Source organism: Dermacentor albipictus, chromosome 7 (genome assembly GCF_038994185.2).
Source record: "Dermacentor albipictus isolate Rhodes 1998 colony chromosome 7, USDA_Dalb.pri_finalv2, whole genome shotgun sequence".
Taxonomy (NCBI): Eukaryota; Metazoa; Arthropoda; class Arachnida; order Ixodida; family Ixodidae; genus Dermacentor; species Dermacentor albipictus.
Genome location: NC_091827.1, coordinates 75565230 through 75589524, shown reverse-complemented (window position 1 = coordinate 75589524; position 24295 = coordinate 75565230). Strand labels below are relative to the sequence as shown.

Below are 24295 nucleotides of genomic sequence, written 5' to 3'. Positions count from 1 at the left end.
GAACAGCCCCCGTAATTGGTATGTGTGCCGCCCGCGTCTCCTTCGCCGATCGCTCCACTACCGTGCTATTCACAGTCATCGCTCACTGTCCCCACGACATCATCCTCGGCCTCGACTTCCTCTCCGCACATTCTGCTCTCATCGATTGCTCCGCCAGTACTCTCCGCCTCGACCTGCCTGTTCTGGATCCCGCTGAAGAACACCTTCCTCGCCTCAGTTCCGTCGACTTCGTCCGCTTGCCACCTTCGGCACTGACTTACGTTGACTTCGTGTCATCCCCGCCAGTGCCCGACGGCCACTACATCGCGGCTCCTATGCAAGACGTCCTCCTTACACACGGGATCACACTACCTCATACTATTTTATCTATTACGGCGAATTGCGTCTGCCTGCCAGTGGTCAATTTTGCCTTGACGACACAAGTGCTGCCACGCGGGATGTCTCTGGCCCAACTTTGCTCATTCGAGGATCACTCTGTAGCATCGATTTCAATAGACGACAATTCAACCGATCCTCCTCTACCATCGCAGTCGGCGACTTGTACCATCACCGACTTACAGAAAATGATTGCACCCGACATGCCGTCCGAGCACGCTCGTGCGCTCTACCGCGTTCTCATTTCCTACCAAGATATTTTTGACTTTAACGATCGTCGTTTGGCCCAAACAACAGCTGTTAAACATCGCATTAATACCGGAGATGACCCTCCTATTCATCGCCGCCCGTATCGAGTATCACCGGCTGAGCGTCAAGTGATTCACACCGAAGTTCGCAAAATGCTTGCCAAGAACATTATTGAACCGTCATGTAGTCCATGGGCGTCACCGGTTGTGCTGGTAAAAAAAAAAGGATGGCTCATGGCGCTTTTGCGTGGATTATCGGCACCTTAACAGGGTTACCAAAAAGGACGTGTATCCCCTACCTCGGATTGATGACGCCCTTGACTGCCTCCACGGTGCTCGCTATTTCTCCTCTATTGACCTTCGCTCCGGCTATTGGCAGATTGCCGTGGACGATCTCGACCGCGGGAAGACTGCCTTTGTAACACCCGACGGTCTTTATCAATTCAAGGTGATGCCGTTCGGCCTATGTAACGCTCCTGCCACTTTTGAACGCATGATGGACTCCCTTCTTCACGGTTTCAAATGGTCCACGTGCCTGTGCTACTTAGACGACGTTATAGTATTCTCTCCAACATTCGCTACGCACCTCGAGCGCCTCTCAGCAGTCCTGGACGTTTTTCGGCGAGCCGGTCTGCAACTCAACGCATCGAAGTGCCAATTCGGCCGTCGCCAGATTACCGTCCTTGGACATCTCGTTGACGCGAACGGAGTGCAACCGGACCCAGGCAAGATCCATGCTGTTACGCACTTCCCTGTTCCGAAGTGTGTCAAGGATGTGCGCAGCTTCATCGGCCTTTGCTCGTACTTCCGCCGTTTCGTCCAAAATTTCGCGGCCATAGCACGACCACTAACCGAGCTTTTGAAAAAAGACGCCCCTTTCCAGTGGGGCGATAACGAGGCCTCTGCATTCTCGCTTCTCATCGATCTTCTCACAACGCCTCCCGTTCTGGCCCACTTTGATCCTTCTGCGCCTACCGAAGTCCGTACTGATGCCAGCGGTCACGGAATTGGCGCAGTACTGGCACAACGCCAGCGCGGCAACGACCGTGTTATCGCTTACGCCAGCAGGCTCCTGTCGCCCGCGGAGCGCAACTATTCCATCACTGAGCGTGAGTGTCTGGCCCTAGTTTGGGCGGTTGCGAAGTTCCGCCCATACTTATATGGCCGACCCTTTTCCGTTATCACAGACCATCACGCGCTTTGTTGGTTACGCTCATTGAAAGACCCTTCCGGAAGACTTGGTCGCTGGGCCTTACGCCTCCAAGAATATTCGTTCTCTGTCACCTAGAAATCTGGCCGACTACACAAGGACGCTGACTGCCTGTCTCGCTACCCGGTAGACGAGCCTGACGACGCGGACAGTAGTACCGCCGACGGCATTTTCTCTGTGTCTGCCTTCGCTAACATCGCCGATGAGCAGTACCGAGACCTATCGCTGCGAGTACTCATCGAGCGTCTGCGCTCTGCACCTACCGACGCATCCGTTCGCCGATATGTCCTCCAGGGCGGCATTCTGTACCGAAGGAGCTTCCTCCCTGACGGCCCTGATCTTCTTCTTGTCGTGCCACAACATCTACGACAGACTGTGCTCTTTCAGATGCATGACGCACCCACTGCAGGACATCTTGGCGTAACCCGCACGTACGACCGCGTCCGCCGCCGCTTCTATTGGCCTGGTCTTGCTCGCTCCGTCCGACGCTATGTTGCTGCCTGTGATCCCTGCCAGCGTCGGAAAACGCCTCAGGTGCTACCTTCCGGTCATCTCCAGCCGATCGCCGTCCCTGTGGAACCGTTTTTTCGTGTTGGATTAGACCTCCTCGGTCCTTTTCCCACGTCATCCTCTGAGAACAAATGGGTAGCCGTCGCAACTGATTACGCCACCCGATACGCTATCACGCGGGCTCTACCTACCAGTTGCGCCACTGACGTCGCGGACTTTCTCTTGCGTGACATTATCTTAGTGCATGGCGCCCCGCAACAGCTGCTTACTAACCGCGGTCGTAACTTCCTCTCGAAAGTTATCGCCGACATTGTGCGTTCCTGCTCTATTCAACACAAGCTGACTACCTCATACCATCCTCAAACCAATGGCCTGACAGAGCGCTTAAACCGTACCCTTACCGACATGCTGTCCAAGTACGTTTCGAAGGACCACCACGACTGGGACGTTGCCCTTCCTTACGTCACCTTTGCTTACAATTCTTCCCGGCACGACACCGCCGGATTTTCTCCGTTTTATCTACTCTACGGTCGCGAACCGACCTTGCCCCTTGACACGGTACTTCCTCCTGCTGCGACCTCAACAACCGAGTATGCGCGCGACGCCATCGCCCTCGCCGATCATGCACGCCAGGTTGCCCGTGCTCGACTGACGGCCTCGCAAACCACGCAGCAGCGTCAGTACAACGCCCGCCACCGTGACGTACAGTTTTCGCCTGGTGCACTCGTGCTCCTGTGGTCGCCCTGTCGTCACGTTGGACTTTCCGAAAAGCTCCTTTCGCGATACACAGGGCCCTACCGCGTGCTTCGCCAGGTGACGCCTGTGACTTATGAAATTGCTCCTGTGAGCTCAACCTCGTCATCTACTCTGGCGTCCAGTGATGTCGTGCACGTCAGTAGGCTCAAGAGCTACTACACTGCTTCCGAGTCCAGCCTTTAGTCGCTCCGGGATGGCGCTTTTGCCGCCGGGGGTAATGCTACGGGGTCGTATTCCCACTGACGAAGAGCCGCGCAGGAAGAAGACGAAGACGACGATTGGAAGCTAGCGCGGGCTGTTGCCTCTTGGTCAACTGCGGCGTATTGCCTTGTAAATATACTTGTAAATAGCTTTTCGTCGGTGTCTTCCTACGTAACAATATAATAAAAAGCATTTGTTAGATCAATGAATAAGGCTGCAGCAAATTTACCAGTATCAATAGCTTTTTTATCTTATCGGTAAAAGTGAGCAAATCAAGATCACAAGAAGAGTTCGTTGAAAGCCGCACTGATGGGGAATTAAAATGGAGGATTCTTATAACTGTTTAGTTAGGCGTTTCCCGATACACTTCTAAATTATTTCACTAAAAAATGACACAATCCGCCGAGCAGTTCGGTCATGCATTATCTGTTGCCTTTCTTAAACAAGTAAATAACTCAAGCGTTGCTTAATTAAGATGGAAATGACCCAGTTTTAATAACTAAACTGTGAATGCGCGAAAGGGGGACAACAATGTGGTGAGCAATTAGTTCTTTCTTATTTGCATGAATTTCATCAAGGCCAGAAATGGTGACGTTTAGCTTAAAATGTGCATTATTTCATTAATGCCGGTGGGAGAGATGTAGAAACGGCCACGACGGCCACGTTTCGATGGGGGCGAAATGCGAAAACACCCGTGTACTTAGAGTTAGGTGCACGTCAAAGAACCCCAGGTGGTCGAAATTTCCGGAGTCCTCCACTACGGCGTGCCTCATAATCAGAAAGTGGATTTGGCACGTAAAACCCCATAATTTAAATAATTTTTAGAGATGTAGAAAGAGTGTGAAGAATGCGTCAAATATCGGTCAATAGTCACAGGAGGACCAGGGGCTTGAGTGCAAAAGGATGAATTGAACTCAGTTGCAGTGCCAAAAGGCTGATCGAAGATCCGGCCTGAGGACTGAAATTCAGTGAGGGTAACTTTGGACCTATTATGGTTTAATAAGGAGTTGATTTTTTTTCCATTGTTCTTTAGAGTTATAAGCAGCACGCGTTACCTCTGCTTCATAATATACCGTTTATCTGCTTTCAATAGCCTATTAAATATGCCAGAGCAAAAAATATAGGAATTTCAATCTAATGTTATTAGGACGGTCCTTTACTTGCTCGTAAATGTTGTCATTCTTGCTCATGCACAGTAAAAGGCTGTTCTTTAGTGACGGGTTGGGGAAAACTGGATGACTTTTCTGACATTGAACACTTTTAGAAGACTCGAAAAGGCAGTTTTTAATAAGAGGAAAGATTAATAATATGCTACGTTAGCGTCGGTATACATTTCAACGAAAGACCAGGTAATGTCCGCTATACGTTCAACAAATTCATCTTGTTTAGGACGGATATTGCAAACATGACAGCACAATCATGCATAAATTTCCATAAGAAAACGGGATAACCATCAATGATATTCATTTCAAATACACCACAGTGGTCAGATGACAGAAAACTCTAAAGGCATTCCTGATGCGTTCAGGTAGCATGTGCGGGTTTATTGACCGCCTACATTCCCCCCCAAAAAAAGATCACGTTCTCGTGACACCATGGCAAAAAGGATGTTCCGCATCCGCCGCCAAGGTCTGTAATGGTGGCACTGGCTAACACTCCCAGGGTTCTTCTAGGAAACATAAATACTCAAGAAAGTAGATGTGGAGACGGCGCCGAGGTAACTCAATCGGCAGAGCATCGCACGCGAAATGTGATGGTTGTGGTATCGTTCCCCATCTGCGGCAAGTTGTTTCTTCATCCACTTTATATCTACGGTAATTTCTCGTTTCTTTATTTCATTTATTCAGCACAAGCAATTTCCCCTATGTTGTCCTTGGTGTCAGTGTTTGTTGGCGTCTTATGATTGACTAATAAAAATTGCCCCCCTCGGTTAACTTCTTTCTACTCGTTTACTACATTATAGAAAATTAGGTTAAAACACGAACAAACCTAAGAAAAATGAAGATGAAGTTATGGTTGCGATGAAGTGGTGGCAGCGGATATCGCAGATGGGGTCGGTCCGGAATTGCCGTTTCCGAGAAGCCGGGGCCGCGTGATGGTTGCCTACTGTAGATAGGCACAAGAACGTGCGCGTGGGTTAACGTTTTCGCATTATATGAAGATTTGACAGGAATGTGGCCACGTGCTGGCGCCGTGTGAGGTAAAAGCCCACTCACATTAGAAAGCCTCTTTCAAGATGCACTTTTTGCTGAATGTTTGTGCAGTTTCTTGGCGAAGGCAGCAGCGTACAAATCCTAATTTACATGCTGGGAAGTTGTGGCAAATAATTTCTTCGGACGCCCACAACGGTAGGGAAGAATCAATAGCACGAGAAATTGTCCTTATTCCAAATATAGTCCCAACCTACAAAGGAAATCCACACAGTTTTGTAAGAAAGTTTCATTCTAGAAAGCGCTTTCTCAAAAAGAAAACTTCGCTGTGGAGAAAAACGAAATGATTTCTGTCGAGAATGAAGCATGGCGTCAGCGTCTTTGCAGCGCGCTCCTTCGACCATATGAAAGTTACTGTTAGCTCACGCAGTAGCAAGCACCCTGGAAAAGCGTCAGTCCTCCGTTTTATCTGTGAACATGGACAAATTTTTATTCAGTTGCGAGGCTTTTTGCTCTGAAATTCTTATGAGTTTGCTCCCCAGCTTTGTTGTACAGATATGCGGTCTAAATTTGTCCTTTTTTACTATGAAACAATTGCCGAGCATGACATGGGTATAATTGCGGTTCACTGCTCCTGGCAAACGCAAGACTGCAGTGCGACAGTGGCGGTCACTTGTGTTAAGCGAGTTGCGGCATTTGCGCCTCAAACGCGCAAACGCAATACAACTAACGGCAATAATAATTTTTGGAGAGTCCTATGCAACAACGTGCAGAAGATTTTAGAGGAGAACTAAGATCCGGCTAGCGTAATTACATACCATAGTCAAGAGCTGCCAAAAAACGCTGGCCACAAGAATTCATGTCGGTACTTGCTATACCGTTTTTTTTTTTGGTTGTTTGTTCCGTTAATGCCAGTATGGTAGCCGTGTTGGTGGCTATGCATTTCGCTTCATCCTTGTTATCAAAATGGGCGCGTTCATTCTTTTTAATCATGAAGAGCTGTGCCTGTCTAGTTAGTATAGCGAGAAAGGCAGCTTTTAAAGATGAACATGGTCGACAAAATAGATTGACTGTGATTCTGACTACGGTACGCCGGAGTACACGAAGCCAAATCTGGTTTTAATAGTTTCAATAAAAATTAAATCATATCAGAAAATGAAGGAAACGGTGCGTTGATAAGCAAACATTACTGAGAAATTGAAATTTGTTAGAAAAATAAACAAGGTTTAATCTGCCATACGTATATACGACAGCTGAGAGAATATCGGGCGATTTTTTTAGCCAATGCAGCCTTTCTCTAATAATAACGGCAAGAAACGACGCTCGCTCCAACTGCCATGCAAGAGTGGCATTGTATTTCCCTGCGCTCCTGCAATATGTCATTGTATATAAACATCTGCCCAGAAAAAAGTAAAAAGAATATTTCTCGCAGAAACACAATTGAACAAGCTCGTGCAATTTATCAAAATTGAGCAGCCTACGGGCGAAATGAAGGACACCATATTGTAGGAAACAGTTCAGTGTAGTTACGCCGAAATTATTTTTCCATTCTTAGTGAACTTGTGCTAGGCGAGTAAAAAGCAAAGATAGTCAATTTTTTTTCGCACGTGATGAGCCCTAGGACGCCGCTTCCTTTTTGCGGTCTCTATTTGACACTTATCGTCCCCTTGCTTACTGCTTACTGGTTTCCTTGGTGCCTTGCCTCCCACTTCAATTGCTTCTTCTGAAACCGGCCTCGTTGCTGTTTCATTCATTACGTCTATGTCATCACCATCTCGCCGTTCTGAGGCTGCGTATTTTTTTGCAAGTGCCAGCCTAAATTTGTCTGCTTTTACCCTTACTGCCTCTAAATTTTTCTCTTTTTTCTTGACCAATTTTATTCTTTCGCTGCTCTAATAAAGGCGAATCCTAGCCTTCACTAACCTATGATCACTGCATTTTACCCTGCCTATCACTGCTACACCCTGCACCATGCTGGGATCGGCAGAATATATGAAATAAATTTCATTTCATGTTTCACTATTACGGCTTTTACAAATCCCACCAACATGATTCGTAAAGTGCAGATTCACGAATTTGCAATTTCTTCGGTCTGAACATTCGCCACGTTCCTGAACAAGTTTCGCAAAAACTCTGCGTTGGGGTAGCGGCAGATCGGCGGGGCATTGTCACGCGATTAGGAGGACTTGTTGCTGACATCTGGCCCCGTAGCGCTTCTCTTGCGTGTCTTGCATAGGAAAGAAAGTGTACAGGATGCGAAAGCAATTTCCTCAGCCGAACGTGCCATCGTAACTTCATGAATAAGGGAGCGCGTATCTGAACTTATGGAGCGTGTGTGAGCCAACGCCAAACTTGGTTGTGCATTGCGAACGGTAACTAGTAACGAATAGTCTATGCGCGCTTTCCGGTGCAATCGAGATTTAATTTTGCCGAGTGACTTGGCTGCAGCGAGACGACAGGAGAGAGCGCAGAATTAAGCGTGTGTCTACTTTTTGCCCTCCAGAGAAGCCCGGAACGCAATCCAGCCGTGGACCACTGTGACCTGCGACTGCGCTGAACTTCACAACGAGCTACCGTCGCTGCCTTGGCGGGGGGCGTGTGCCTTTACTCAACGCTTCTGCGTCTGCGCGGGAGCCACCTGAGGCTACAAAATCCGTAGTCGTCGTTGGAAGCGGTCACTTGGCTGCAGCGAGACGACAGGAGAGAGCGCAGAATTAAGGCCAGAATACATGGAGCGAACTTTCACGACGATGTTCGGGCGGCGGAAAATCAGCCGCGGCGCGACACCGTATGTTCGTCGGGCTGCGCTACATGGAGCGAAGACACGGCGGCCGCCGCCGGTGAGCCGCTGCGTTGTTATCAGTGTGGCTAGATGAGGCAAAAGCGCTGTAGTGAAACACATGACAAAAAAAAAAAAACTTTAACGACAACTATTCTTGCTTTTGAATTGCGGAACACTCTAAAAACGCGTAAAATTTTGTTTAGAAATGTCCCACAGGATGGCACGCTTCTGAACAGCCGAAATTAATTTGTCGTTAAATTCCAGCCGCGCCTCTTTGGATACCACGAACACGAAAAGCGGGAGACCAGCGTGAACGATAGAGCGGGATCGGGATACACGGACAAGCGGGGAAGCCAGGTCGGAAGTCGGGGCGGATAGTGAGACCTGATTGGCTCGCTTTGGGGCGCCGCTCGTTTGCCGCTTCCGGTATCGCCGACGCCCGACGAACTTTTCTGCGCCAGCTGGATCGGCGGCGAACGACGATTTCTCCGCCGCCGCGCGTCGCGCGTACGCCGCCGGGCGTCGAACGCCGACTATTCGTCGCATATTCGCTCCATGTATTCTGGCCTTTAAGCGTGTGTCTACTTTTTCGCCCTCCAGAGAAGCCCGGAACGCAATCCAGCCGTGGACCACTGTGACCTGCGACTGCGCTGAACTTCACAACGAGCTACCGTCGCTGCCTTGGCGGGGGGCGTGTGCCTTTACTCAACGCTTCTGCGTCTGCGCGGGAGCCACTTGAGGCTACAAAAGCCGTAGTCGTCGTTGGAAGCGGTCACTTGGCTGCAGCGAGACGACAGGAGAGAGCGCAGAATTAAGCGTGTGTCTACTTTTTCGCCCTCCAGGTTAGTTGGTTTTCATAGTTCAAAGCTTGTCCGAATCTGTTTCTTTCCCTGTCGTACTCGCTGCTGCCAATAATTTCTATCGTGTTTGCCCGGTGCTGTATGTGAAACACCATGACTTCGCGTTTTGAAGAAATAAGAGAGGAGTACCGAAGGGAAATGAAGGAATTCAAGAGTAAGCTTGAACGCGATGTACGAAAAGAACTTCGCGAGTTTGAGAAAAGCCTTGACAATTTCAACGCGAGGTTTGAAGAGGTCTTGAAAAAGAATGAAACCCTTCAAAAAGAAAACCAGGAGTTAAAGAAAGCCAATGACACTCTCATGACCGAATGCACTAAAATTAAGAAGGAACTAGAGGAGCAAGAGCTCAGGATTACAGCTAATGAGCAATACTCCCGGAACTGCAACGTCGAAATAAAGGGAGTGCAGGAGAGCAAAAGTGAAGACCTTGTACAGACAGTGTGCCAGATTGGAACATCGCTTCAGCATAAGGTTGAACCGGATGATATTGAAGTCGTGCACAGGGTGAAAACTCGCAACGATCAGGCGCCATCTAACATTGTCGTGCGGTTTAAGAGCCGTTGCAAGCGTGACGCATTTCTTCAAAAGGCGAAAAAGACTAGGCTTACCATGCATGACCTTGGCCACTCCTCCAATGAACCCATTTTTGTGAACGAACATTTGTGTCCACCATTGAGGCGGCTCTTGGGCATGGCCATTGAGAAAAAGAGAGTGTCAAACTGGAAGTTCGTGTGGGTCAAAAATGGTCATATTTTCGCGCGTAAAGATGAAGACTCCCGAGTTGTCCGAGTGACATGTGCACAGGACATTGATAAGATTCAGTAAGCCTACATAACTGCATTTCTTTGCTCGGTTCACAAAGGAATGGCCGTTACACCCGATGACGTAAATAAATTATTTGTATTAGAAAATATTAAAGGATTCACATGTTTCCACTTGAATGTAAGGTCGCTACGGAACAAGGAAGATCAGTTAGGTATTCTGTTAAACTCTTTCAATTTTAAGTTTGACTTCATATTCCTAACCGAAACATGGCTTACTTCAGAAAGTGACACTCCAAAACATGAAAATTACAGCAGTTTTTCGAAAAACAGAAGTAACCGAAATGGTGGTGGGTTGCTTATGTATGTGAAAAGTGTCAGATGCGATTTATTGGAAAACTATTCGTTAATGACGAATGACGTAGAGAGTCTTGTTGTCCGATCCAATGATCATATGTTTGCTGTCATGTACCGCCCGCCTGATGGGAATTTACTCAATTTCTTTGCCTACCTTGAAGATCTGCTCATGTATGCAAACCAAAATGAACTGACACTTGTCCTTGGCGGAGATTTTAATATTAATATGTTGGACGCATCCATCCCGCGGCACACGTTCCAGACGCTTTTAGATTCGAATGGTTTTCACTGCACGGTTAACACGGCAACACGCATTACATCGGCCACAAGCACATTAATCGATCTATTCATTACCAATTTAGCACCGCATGATAATATAGGTGGTGTTCTCGCCTCCCATATTGGCGATCACTTACCTATATTTCTGCTTATTAGGTCGCCGCACCATAAGATTGCCACACAACATTCAGATAATCGGAAAATTCAAAACATTAATCGAATCACGCTTGAAACATTTCGCTCTAAGTTAAAAAGGATAGATTGGGACCCTATATATCACGCAGATACAGTTGATGAAGCGTACGATACATTCTTACGTTTGTTTAAAGAAGCCTACCATGAGTCTTTTCCTTTAATTACTATAAAAAAATCCAGCCGATCGCGGAAACCTTGGATTTCGAACTTCTGCCTTAAACTGATAAAAAAGAAAGACAAACTTTATAGAAAGTTCTTATCCACGAGAAACCCTGATGACTGGGAACAATTTAGGCAACATAGAAACAATACAACCGCCTTTCTTCGTAATGCGAAAAGGGAATACCTATTTACATCTTTTAATTTGGACCGTAATGCAAAGGCAGATGTAGTATGGAAAAGGATAAATGAATTATTGAATCGTTCACCTGCGGCTCAAAGTGCTCAAGAGATAAGCGTAAATGGTCTGGTTTTAAAGGGCGGCCAATTGGCTGAAGCATTCAATGATTTTTTTGCCAATCTAGTGAACACGTCCCACTATCCTGAGGCTGTTAATCAACTCCAGAGTAATAAAAATAGTATATATCTGAACCCTACGAGTGCGCATGAGGTTAAAATGACATTTAACCTGTTCAAAAATAGTAATGTCTGCGATCTGGATAACCTACAATTAAAACCTGTTAAGTACACCATTGATATAATTGCAGCACCACTCGCACATATTTATAACCAAGCAATTAGTACTGGAAATTTCCCCGAGCGGATGAAGCTCTCTAAAGTAATTGTTATTCACAAAGGAGGGGATAAAAACCAGTTTTCTAACTATCGCCCTATTTCCATTCTTCCAGTGTTCTCAAAAGCACTAGAAAAAATAATACATGGTAGAATCGAAAATTTCGCCTCCAACTTCGACTTAATAACTAACGCTCAATACGGCTTTCGTAAGGGCAGATCAGCAGAACTCGCTTTATTAAACCAAAAGGAAATAATTTTAAAAGCTTTTGAAGAGAAGGAATTTATAGCTGGTATATATATAGATTTTTCAAAGGCCTTCGATCGCCTGAACCACATAACGTTGCCAAAAAAAACTCGAGCTGTATGGTATACGAGGCACACCCCTACGACTACTAACCTCTTACCTAAAATTTCGTAAGCAAGCCGTAGTGATAGGTGATTCTCTTTCCTCATTTAAAAATGTGAATGCTGGTGTTCCCCAAGGGAGCATCCTTGCTCCCCTTCTATTTAACTTTTACATTAACGACATAATTAAGATAAGCTTGAAACCGACATTTGTTATTTATGCGGATGACACGACACTACTGTTCCGAAACTCTAACACTACGACACTTCACCTCGATATAAACGATTGCCTTGACAAATTGAACTCCTGGAGCAAGCTAAATTCATTGGAAATAAACGTCAATAAAACAAAGGCAATCCTGTTTTCACCCAAACAATCACGTGCTGTGCTAGAAGGTTCTCTTCTCCTCGGTAATGACATTGTAGAAGTTGTCGACTCTGTTAAGGCACTTGGTGTCCATTTTCATAAAAACATGTCCTGGGATCTGCACATCAATCACGTTATTACCCGTATTGCAAAGTCTGTTGGTATTTTAGCAAAGTTTCGATTCTTTTTACCACAAGAGGTTAAACTAAAAAATTACAATGCTCTGTTCCTTTCTCATCTTAATTACTGTATCCTTGTCTGGGGGAAAACCACAACAACGAACTTAAATCGCATATTCGTACTCCAAAAGAAAGCTCTTCGACATATAGCCAATGCAGGTTACCACGCTCATACTAAACCACTTTTTCATCGTTTTAATTTAGTTTCTACTCACAATCTTTACTCGTATCATCTGGCGATAAGATATAAACAAAGCATCAACAATCCTGGAAATTTATTAGCTTCCCTTGCAGACCTGACAATTCGAACGCCGATACATGACACTCGTAGCACAGAACCCTGGCAAATACCATTTGCGAGAACATCCTATGGGGAGCAAATGCTTCGCTGTTCTCTTCCTATGCTAATAAATTATCTACACAAACAGACATTAACGATAAAAAAATACTAACAGAACAAGGCTCCGCAACTTTTTTGCATATGTCGAATAACAACTTTATAAGAAAATGTAAAATTCACTTATATGTTGATCAGATTGTTTTCTTTTCATTTGTACGCCTGTGCTATTGCCTGTGCGCCTGTGCTGTAAACTGGTTATTATCTTGTTATGTATAATTGATTATATTGTTTATTTGTCAACTTGTCACTTTCGCTGTGCCTTGTAAAAGGGGGCCCGAACCCCCGTCAAGTGGACTAGCTTCCACTTTTTGTTCGGGCCTCCTTCCAAAGTTCTTTGGAAAAATAAACATGATTTTGATTTTGATTTTTCGAGCATATCTTATAGACCGTACCATTCTCACATCCAGCGGTTTGTCTGGGCTGACCATTTGTTCGACTAAGTTCCCTTTCGTCCCCGTTGCCTGCAGCATTTCTCTTCCCCACTTATAACAAGTCTGGGTGCCGCGAGAACTTCAACCATACCACATCAGCAGAACTTACCGAGGAAAGAAATATCTGAACACCAGACCGCATGCGCAGTTCAACCCCGAATGCCATCGGCCCCCCTGATTCGAGCAGCGACATTCCCGCAAGCACAGACACTGCATTTCTGGCACAGGACGCGCATAAACACACTGAGAGATGAACTGCCGGAGTGGGAGTGGCACATTCTATGACACATGTACCCGAAGGAAGAAATGTTGGGTCTAGCTGCACCGGTGCACGAATTATTCCTTACTAGTTACCGTTCACGGTACAGTGTGGTGTTGGCACAGCCGACTTACTAAACTGACCATACTTGAGTGCTTCTTGTGCATTTCACTTGCCGACGAGAGCTAAGATAGTTCTTTACAATTCCAACGACTTCCGTGAAAACCGGGTGGCGAAATTTGAAAGCCATGGTTTATAGGGGTGAGGGAGAGAAATATCTGCACTTGGCTAGCTTTGCGCGCTGTTCAGTTCTCAAATGTTTAAAAATCCAAATCAAAGCGAGAGACACCAAGGTTTTCACCCACAGTCTGCCACTACAGTTATAACTTTAGCAGCCGCAATTTGTCTTATAGATGTGACTAAAATTGGAATTAGGCAACACGTACAGAAGCACTTCTGACTTCTAAACCGATTGGTGAAGACAATCTTCCTTGGTAAAGTAAGAGACATACCTTGGTCCGCGGCACTAAGGTAATAAAATACATCATTTTTTCATCAGAATTAAAATTAAAGAAAGGACATGACCGGCAGACCTTATAGTAACACAAGCAACTGCTAGTAGAAGGCAATGGAGCAAAGTTCAAGAACTCGAACAAAGGACAATTGATTCAATTTACAAGATCAAGTCAAAGCAATAAATTCAGTGACAGGACTTTTTGTGCACTGGATTACCTGGCGTGTTGAAGCGCCTGTATGAAATTTGAACACTGAAGGAATTGGATGTGAACAATAGTGTTTTTCTTGTCGTATTTCTACTGGTCTTTAATGCACGACATAATAGTCAAGCACAATTTTTTAACAAGTTGAGAGTTTGGTGTCCTGGTCGGGGCACGTAATGTTTTGCAGCACCGTCGGGCAATGAACAGTTTTGATTCCTTGGCGTCTCCTAGCGGTTATGACTTCTGCTTCAATTCTTTTTGAAAAAGCACCTAACTCGGACGCGGCACATTGTTTTAAATAATTAGCAAGTGGGCCGTGAAGGTGAAGCTACAGCTGGCGTAATTACAATAGGAGCATGGTCGCCCGAAAGCTGTGTCCCTATACGTAAGAAGTCACTCATCGTTCCGAAATAGAAAGTCAGTAGTTTGGTCTTGATAACGCGCAGTAGGGAGTGAAGCTGACCTAATGATAGCAACCGTTTCCCTTGTCTAGATCAATTCAATTAGAATAAAGTGAAAAGGTACGATGCGTCCAGTAAGTGCCATTAGGCAAACTTGCGAGTTGTCAGTTATGCCCCTTGTAATGAGGTTTATTTGAAAACGATACCAGCCCGAAGGCACAATATTTCTTAGACAGAAAGATGGGCTCTCGCGCCGATCATGGCATGGATCTTCTTTATCAACGCGCCGCTGACAACACAGCTGCATGTCTGCCTGTCTGCAACACTGTCTGCTTCATTAAATTCGTCCCGGTGGCGAAGGGGAGCCATCCTGGATACATAGGGCGAAGGCCAGACGAGGGGGTCGTAGCAGGACTTCAGGCGGCTAATATGAGTACGCTCGCGCCTATGACGACGCCGATCTGGCGAATTTGTGAGGGCCGCAACGATGTAGTTTACAGGCGATCTTGCATCGATTAAATGGTACGGACCATGATATCACGCACGAGGTTTAGCAGAGGGGCCAGGAGCATGAGGTGGTACCTTGAGTGAAACAAGATAACCGGTAGCGAACATGGCTGCAGGCTGATGACTCACGTCATGCCGTGCCTTCTGATGTCTTTAGTCCTTAATGTAAGGCCATGGTGTAAGAGCATGATGTAAGAGCATGATGTAAGAGTATGATATAAGAGCATGGTGTCTTATAGCGTGGTAAATGGACCAGCTCACGACAATCTTCAGCCTACCGGGCGAATTCCGATAGTGCATTTGGGAGCCTCATGTCCGCAGGGCAGCAATGTATCCAACAGACGTCAATGCTCACATCCGTATAAATGGAAAAGGGGGGGGGGGAAGCCTGTAGCCACTTGCGCCACGGTGTTGTAGGTGAAGGTAACAAACAGGAATATGGTGCCCCATTTGGTGCGGTTGGACCAAATACACCCACAACACGTCGCCGAATGTGCGATTTAATATCTTAGCGAGGCCATTCGTTTATGTCAATTTCCTGTGAATGATTTGGTACTCGGCGAGAATGGTTTGGATAACATCTGACATGAATACATGGTCCCTATTACTAGTTCTGGAGAAGCACCGTGACAAAGAACGAAATTGCGAAGAATAACAACAGAGACTTCGTGAGTGGTCGCGGCGGGAAGGGTCACCGTCTCGACGTAGCGTGTCATATGATCGAGGCCAACATTTGTCCATCGGTTTCCATACCCGCGGCATAGGAGCGGACCATAAAGGTCGACCAGCATGCTGTCAAACAGTCTAGTTGAGCACGGTAACAGCTGCAATGGGCCAGCACGACGTTGTGATGAGGGTTTGGTTTGTTGACAGGTGTTGCACGACCGGACATATTTCTGAACAAAACGATACATTCCGTGCCAGTAATACCTCTGACGCAGCCGCGTGTAGGCTTTTAGGACACCACCATAAGCACATTGCGGATTGGCCCGGAAATACGTGCAGACATCGGAGCGCAAATGACACAGGATTTACAGTAGTTAATTCTGACCGTCGGTCTTATAGCTGTAGTGGCAGAGGATACTGTCTCCCACAGAAAGTTGCGTTGCTTGGCGGAGTAGCACCCGTGTCGAATGAACGACATATGGAGTGGCAAAATGATACATTAAAGTCATGAGGGAGGGCGACCGATGGGTCCTGGTGCTGCTGGGAAAGCGCATCAATGGCTGTCCGTCGCGATATGATAGTCGAGGAAGCTGACAGAAAAGTAACATCAGGTGTTATTGGGAACGCGAGAGCGGCTCTGCGTCAGAGCGCTTTGGAACGGTGTGGTAAGCGACACGAACATCAGCTTTGGAGGTGAAGCCCCCAACGGCCGAGGCATTCCGATGAGTTTTTCAAGGAACAGAGCCAGCCAAGGGCATTGTGGTCAGTTACGATGTCAAAAGGACGGCCATAACTTTGAGGACGAAAGCTGCCCAATGCCGAGAGGATTTCTAGACACTCGTTCCCTTCGGCTAATTTGACTAATTCAAACATGCCTTTTTTAAGGTGCGGCTCGAATAAGGGACGGCGTATTTATCATAGGCGGCTTTCCGTTGCGCCAAGGCAGTACCAAGGTCAATGCCACTCGTATTTGGTGTGAACTATCGTGGACGCTGTTCGGTCATAATGTTGAAAAATTTCTGACAGAGCAACAAGCGAAGCAACTGAACAAAGGCTTCATTGCATACAAATGACCTGGTGGAAATGCCGTTGCTGACCGCGAGCAGATTTGTCAAATGTGCGATGATGGTCGAATATATGCGCATGAAACGACAAAAATAGGAACACAAACCTATCAAATTTCGGATGACCTTGATGTATATTGGTTTGGGATACTCTGTGACTGCGCGAAGCTTGTCGGGATCGGCACTGATGCTGTCTTTAGAAACAACGCGACCGCACATTGTTAATTTTGGAGTAGCAAAGTGGAATCGGGACGTTTAGTTGTAGGTCGATGGAAGTGAGACAGGTAAGACTATTGTGCAGAGAAGAAAGGTGTGTCGGAAAATCCACTGAGAATATAAGTATATCATCAAAGAAACATAAGCACGTCTTCCATTTGGGGGCGCGGTATTTGGTATCGAACATGCACTCCAAGGTAGCGAGCCCACTGCAAAGCCCGAATGGCGACGTTAAACTCGTAGAGGCGACTTGGTGCCATAAACGCCGTTTTATGGCGCTCAGGTTGACTCATTAGAACCTGCCAATAGCCGAAACGCAGGTGCAATAATGTTAAGTACTCTGCGCGTTGCAAACAGTCAAGAACGCCATTGATCTGATGTAGCGTGTGAACGCCCTTCCTTGTAATTTTGTTTATAGGGCCATAATCAGCACAAAATTGTATGGAGCTGTTTTTTTTTCGCACAAGCACCACGTGTAGCGGTCAGGGCTTTGGGAAGTTTGAATGACTCCACGATGCGGGTGTCGTCCATTTTTTTTGTGATAATTCGGTGCTCTTACGCTGAAACGTGATAAAGGCGATGTTCCAAAGGGACATGCAGACCAGTGTCGATGTTACCATAGACAGTATTCAGGCGATCCTATGATGACGGATGACAGTCAAGGGAAGCAAAAAACTTTGAAAAGAGAGCTACAAGTTGGACGCGATGAGCAGGAGAAAGATCAGTGTCGATGGCTCAATTGAGCATGGCTGGAGGCGATGGGTTAAGGACAGATGGGATGGCATTAACGTGGCAATGGGCGGAGTCATCGGGGGCATCAATATCTTCAGGGCCGTTGACAGCTAGAACATGTTCTCAGGTTGCTCCACTATGTGAAAGCATGGCATACGGATAGTACCTGGAGAACAGCATCTTTGTGGTCACAGAGGTAGCATTGAGGACGACAAACGAAAAAAAAATGTATTGGCGCTGAGCGAACACGTCACGTGGGTTAAATATTTCAGTGGCGCCTAGTTCGGCAGCGCGCGATAGGGCAACAAGCGCTTACGTTTCCGAGGGTATGTGTGTCGGTATCAACAAACATGTTGCTTGTACTGTTACAAGCACTGGCCCATAACGAGTCACCGTGTGGCGAAAGTGTCAATTTCGGTTGAGAATAATCGATGATAGTTTTATGACGTGGCAGAGAGCCCCATCCCAGGAGTAGGCCATGGAATCAGGAGGGCAGCACAAAAAACTCGATGATGTATACAACGTCTTGGATGACCACAAGGATCGTGCACACGGTTGATGGATGAATGCGCTGCACGCTAGTAGCTGAGAGTACTATGCCAGGAAGTGACCTAGTAGCTTTCTTGAGCTTGCGGCAAATGTTTTCCTTGATGACGGAAACGGTGGCCACGTGATCGACAAATCCTAGTGTTACGGTTCCTCAACATATACATAAATATTTTCTTGTGGCGAAAATAAAGGTCTTGTGAAGATTGAAGCACTTTCAGTTCTTGTTTCCAGAACTGCACTAATCAGTTTCTCTTGGAAGTAGGGGCCGACGACGCATAGATGAAAGCGAGCGATGATAAGCAGAAGGCAAACGAAGAGCATCTTGGCGGCGAGCTGAGTCGAAGGGCATAGGCGAAGATACAGAAGTGGCGGCGCATTTCGGCGAGTAGCTACGCGCATGGAAGGGACCATGAGTAGCAGTGACCCGCTGCTGAAAGAAGCGCACAACATGGCGTGCAATCCACAGATAAAGCAGATGTGCCGATTATGTGGTGTGCGTCGTCTTGAACGCAGATCGAAAAGACTGCGGGGACGACTTCGGAACGGGAAGTTTAGCTGAAGGCATGGCCAATAAGAAGAAAAATGCCGGAGGAGTTTGTGCGATAATGGCTGGGAAGTTGAATATTGGAGGCGGGAGACGGGGAACATGGTCAGCATAGGATAGCGGCGTACACAGCGAAAATAACAAGGGTTGCCACCGTGTGCACGACAGCTGCGTCTGTCATGGTTTTGGAAGATCTGGGACGATATTCTGCACGTTTGCACCTAGTGGGCATGCCCATTTCGTCTGCTCGTGAAGGGCTGATTGGCTGGAGGCGTCTGTCTCCTTCTGACGCGTGACCCATCCCAGCCAATAGGGAACTGAGCAGCAGACGAATTGAACAGGTCCACTAGATAGACAGGTAAAGAGTTCCGCTCTAGTGGCCAATGTGCCACTCCGCAGCTTCAGAACACGATGGGTGATCCCAGCACTACCGCTAAATGCAATGAGGTTTATTATAAATACAATAACTGCTCGAAAACACAGTCTAGCATTAGCCAGCAACAGGGGCTCTCGGGCAAATCATGGCATGGTTCTATCTCAACGCAGCACGGACTGCATGACTAGGGGTGCATCGGTTTGATTACACACTTAAATAAATCTGTCACCCATCAGTCGGCTAAGCATGCTTACTTTTCGGTCCCCCTATCAAACAAACGTACCTATCAGCTTCGGGGCGTTCTCTGCTTGCTTTAGAGAAGTGCTCAAGTGAGGAGGGGAGTGTTACGGAAGTCATGTCGCACATATCGTGGAGGCCTTCGCGTTTCTCGGTGGTGTTCTAGCGGTCGTGGTGGAGTTCGTAAAGATGCTGTGAACAGCAAAGAACGGTACTGTCTTGTCATGTGTCGGCTTAAAAGGGCATCTGATGGAATTACGATTTCATGACGCGAACGTTATCTGATATGGAGCCGGCACTGCCATGGTATTAGCCCCCCCCCCCCCCCCCCCCAAGTGAGTTAGCTGCAAGCATAATTCGTATTTCGCCATGTGAAAAAAAGTTCAAATTTGGAGGCAAGCATATAGAAGCACCAACGTAAGCTGGCCAGAATGCGAGAAAGTACTTTCGATATAATTGGTGGTGTTAAAATGGATCCGACGGGATATTTCTATATTGCGTTTTTTTTTTCTTTCTAGCGGCAGAAGTTTACAACCGGTAATAATTTTTTGCCGAATGCGGCGCTGACTTGACGGAGAAGATTCTTGCGCTGGTTAAAAAAAACAAGACGGGAATAACTGGCACAAGAAAGACGCGATAAGGAACGAGATCTCTTCCCAATTGGTATAGAAAAGTTAATATAGACAAGACAAAATTCTGCTATAGTACGCTGTCTGGAATTCTGTCCACAGCCCCGCAGCGTTCTCTTCACTGCGAAAAAAAAATTATGAGACACAGCACAGAAATGTATTGTTCAATACTGCATCGTACATACGTGACATTCTTCTGCTATCAAGTTTCTTACCTTGCCCGGGCTTGCAGGGGCAGTGCTCCGAGTAAATGGCACCTCTGACCTGTTCTACCGAACACTTTTGCAAAAATTTAGCCAATGGCTGGCATGTATTCGATGACTGCTGTCGCAGGCAGCACAGATTTTTTTGGCACTCCTCGCTGCTCATGCAAGCTTTGCCTTGTGCTTTAGTCTGAAAAAAATTAAGGAAGCCAACATATATTTTTGCTCTGCTAACACAAATTCAAGGATTTAGTCATACGTCGCTTTTCTTACTACAGTTTTTCACAGCGTGGAAGGCATGGCAGCACGTACTCAAGCTATGAGGGTTTAAGCCGAAGAGTGCGGTAAGAGCACTTGCTACACACTGATCCCTCTTGCATTGCCCGCGCAGTGAGCAGACGTTGAAATATACGTTGAGCACACGACCCATATGACTTGAAAACACTCAAAGAGTGGCTAACTGATGTCACATTGGCCAATGCGGTGGCAACAATGCTTTCTACGTCCTCAGGCCTCATCGCGCACAGTGCAGGCGGCTACTCCAAGAAACTACGCCGACTATTTCGCAATCTCCTCAGCGCTCCGTCAACCCATGCCCAGGGATTTGTGTACTGCCGGGAGTGAGTACCTGCGGCTTTATGCTGCAGAGAAAACAGGCGGCGGTTTCGAGTTACGTGTGCCGGGTTAGATCCCCATTGGGGCGAAGTGCAAAACGTTGCAGTACCGCGCTTTGGTATCGTTGCAAAAAGCGGGATATCATAGGAAATTACTGCTGCGCTCGTCTTTTTGCACCGATTAAAGGACCCGCCTTGCAGTCCTTGAATCCTATGGTTGAACTAATTAGGTGAAGGGATGCGAGAGCTTGACAAGCCGATAACGATAAACAACCGCACGTTGATAGCGAGTTGAACAGATTTATTTTTGAATAATATGCAAAAACTCACAGAATTCGATTGGCTAGTTTGTCCTTCCGACCCAGCTGCTCTCCGATCATACAGAGATGGATCTTCCGTAGTTTCGGCGTCACACGTCAGACTCTTCATGTTAACAATGAGAAGGAGCAGCGCAGCTGTGACCTCGCTAGGGGAACGCATATTGGAAACCTTATGACCGTAGAAAAAGCCGCTGTGTACACAATGCCCACAGCACTTCAGATATATAGAAAACGTGAGACATAGAGCGAGAAGAATGAGGAAGATTGCCAGCTCATATTGTTCGTTACGGTGCTCGGCACACTGCAAGTTAAAAAGATAGTTTTGAAAGTGGACACGTATGCGAGAACGCTTACGTCACACCCACCACAAGGATTTAAGAATCCGGCACTGAACAATAAAACCAAGTCCGAGAGTTGTTATTGTTTAAAAAAGAGATTGGTTCCAGAGCACGTTGTGCTCTTGACATTTGAGAGCTTCAGCTTCTCCGCAGACGTATTAGAATTTGTGGAATACCGGGTGACCGAGGCACTGCGTTACAGCAACGACGCGGATAGCAACATCGTGGGACACAGGGTTTAAGCGGAGAGCACACACAACTGATACTGCTTTTGACCTACGACATCCTGCTCACCTGCTGGTGTGAAGCCCTGGCAGTGACGTAATGACTAACGTGCAGCACTTCTATGACTTTCCTTCGACGGCACCGTTCACGCGGCACAATACTTTTGTAAACGCATTGTAGGCTGACAAACCCACTCGTCACAAAATATAGCCACAAACATTCCTACTGCCGTCCATTGCTACAATACCTCGATAATCTGTAAAAGATAAAAAAAGCGCTTCTTGGGTAGCTAAAGCTCCAGAGTATTATGCCTTGACTATTTCTCTCTCTACTTCACTTTTATGAGAAGCATATTACTAGAGCTCAACCCAGCTCCTCAGGCGCGGCGGTGTCGCCTTCAATACCACGTGACACCGTGACGTCACGACAGAGTAGAAACGGGGCTCCAACTCGCGCCGTCACTCGAGAGCTCAACCCAGCTCCTCAGACGCGGCGGTGTCGCCTTCAATACCACATGACACCATGACGTCAAGACAGAGGAGAAACGGGGCTCCAACTCGCGCCGTCGCTCGCGGCGTCGCCTCCCGCATCGGACGCGGTGAGCGTCGAGCAACGCAGCGTTCGGCGCGACAACGATTTATTCATGAAGTGCGACGCCGCAGACACCAACACCGACGACACCGGCTTTTCTGCGACACGAGCTCCTTAACGCTGTCGCGTTAAAATAAAGGCTAGTATGCTTCGCATCCTGGGCGTAACCTTAGCTAAGCCACAGCCATTTTCAGACCTTCACGTCCCAGCGCACCGCGTTATCGCGGCCAGTGTTTCGAAGACGGTGGCAGTGGCACTCAATTTTTCCCCTGCTTCACCTTTTCTAGCCAGGAGAACAAAGTTTTGTGAGGTATCGTGAAATTTTAATAACATAAGGCAGTGGAATCGAAAACCAGGAAAAATTACGACAGTCCCTAGTGCGAAAAATGAGCGCAGCTATATGCGTGCTTTCCTTTCGCGATATTTTGAGGCATCGCACCAATGACCGCACCGATTGGCAGAGCCGCGAGGCGTGACGCTGTGTATAGACTGGTCACATTGTTGCCGCTTGCCGGCAAATTTAGCTTATGCAACCATAATCTTTACTGGGAAGCGTTTGCGGCGGACGCTATGCGCGAAGATGTACTTTCGGGATCTGTTTTTTCTTTCCCATGCAGGGCCGGTGCCGCCGCTGCCGTGGATGGATGGCTGGAGGGATGTTATGAGCATCCCCTTTGGAATGGGGTGGTGGGTTGCGCCACCAAGCTCTTGCTATTATACTGCCTAATGTCTTACCTAGGTTAAACAATAAAAAAAGCGATGAGCGAACGTGAGCGCCATCTGGAGGTGCTTCAAGCTGGCTTCCTCCACTTTCCTCCTCATGCTTTCGCTGCCCCTCCCTCCTCCACTTCACGTTCTCTTCGCTATCGTCTCATTTCATCCCGCGCTGCGCTTCGCGTTCACTCTTTTATCTTTCGCTGTGCTCGTTCGCTCCGCTACGCCGCTGATGCACGCCGACGCTCAAAGCAGGAACGGGCACCTAAGAGCTGAGGTCTAATAGCTGCCGGATGTCGACGCCTCTGAATTCAGGGCCCAACGGATTGGTGACTTCGAATTCAAGCATGCACCTTCCACCCTTTCCGTGCATTGATAGACGATGACCGCCGTTTTCCCGGAAACAGCTGTTTCACGCGATGGCCAACACAGCGTTGTCACTCAGAGCGCTCATGTGCCGCAGTATTGGCCGAACGACCGGCGCGTGTAGTTTGTAGAAGTTGAAGCCCAGTTCCGTCTTCACGTAATTACTGCCCATGCACACCATTGCAGTGCTACCACCTGATGCCGCCATATACAGGATGTATGTTCTACTATCTTGGAATGCGGCTGCTGACTGCTGAAGAGCAATCAACAGCTACTGAGATCACCTGTCAGGGACGGGGAAGCACTCAGTAGTGAGCGGCCTTCTGAACTCTTACACTGCATGCGACAACTCTTCAGCGTCTAGGACGCTTGAGTGCTTTCCCTGACGCCTACCGCAAACCTGCTTACGCTACTCGCCATGGCACCTGTCATGTCACTCTACGATCTCGCTGAACCTTCCATTGAGTAACCTATTACTTTTGCTCATCTAGTGTCACTGCGGTAACCGGCCAGTCACCGACCCGTCCTTCTGGAATCGCAAAGATTCACTCAGTGACAGCCGGCTCCATGAGTTGAGGTGGCAATTTCCTGCCTTATCACTTATTTCGAGGCATCGATAACACAGCTTGCCCACACGTCAATCATCGCTGTCCCATTCCTGGCTTGGTCCATCTGGTCTTGCGCCCGGGATAGCTGATCCAAGTTGGTATACCGTAGCTGTCATACGGCATACTGTAAGACGGCATACCATAAGCTGTCGGCGGCAAATAGGCACGGGTCACGCGGATAGTATATACTGTCACGTGGTAGTGACGGTGAAGAAAGAAGCACTACGGTGGAATTCAAAACTAGCTTTTATTGGGCGAACCTGTGCCCACAAAACA

At 47.3% G+C, this 24295-nt stretch overlaps 1 long non-coding RNA gene across 1 annotated transcript in view; it reads right to left on the bottom strand.

Moving 5' to 3' along the window:
- The window catches only part of LOC135899036 (uncharacterized), a 44771-nt gene extending 23474 nt beyond the window's left edge, over positions 1 to 21297 (bottom strand). The window contains exons 1-2 of the long non-coding RNA XR_010563499.2: positions 21188 to 21297; positions 20256 to 20433 (exon numbers count right to left, since the gene is read on the bottom strand). This is a non-coding gene — a long non-coding RNA (uncharacterized lncRNA). The remainder of the gene's footprint in view (positions 1 to 20255; positions 20434 to 21187) is intronic.
- Positions 21298 to 24295: the final 2998 nt, after the last annotated feature.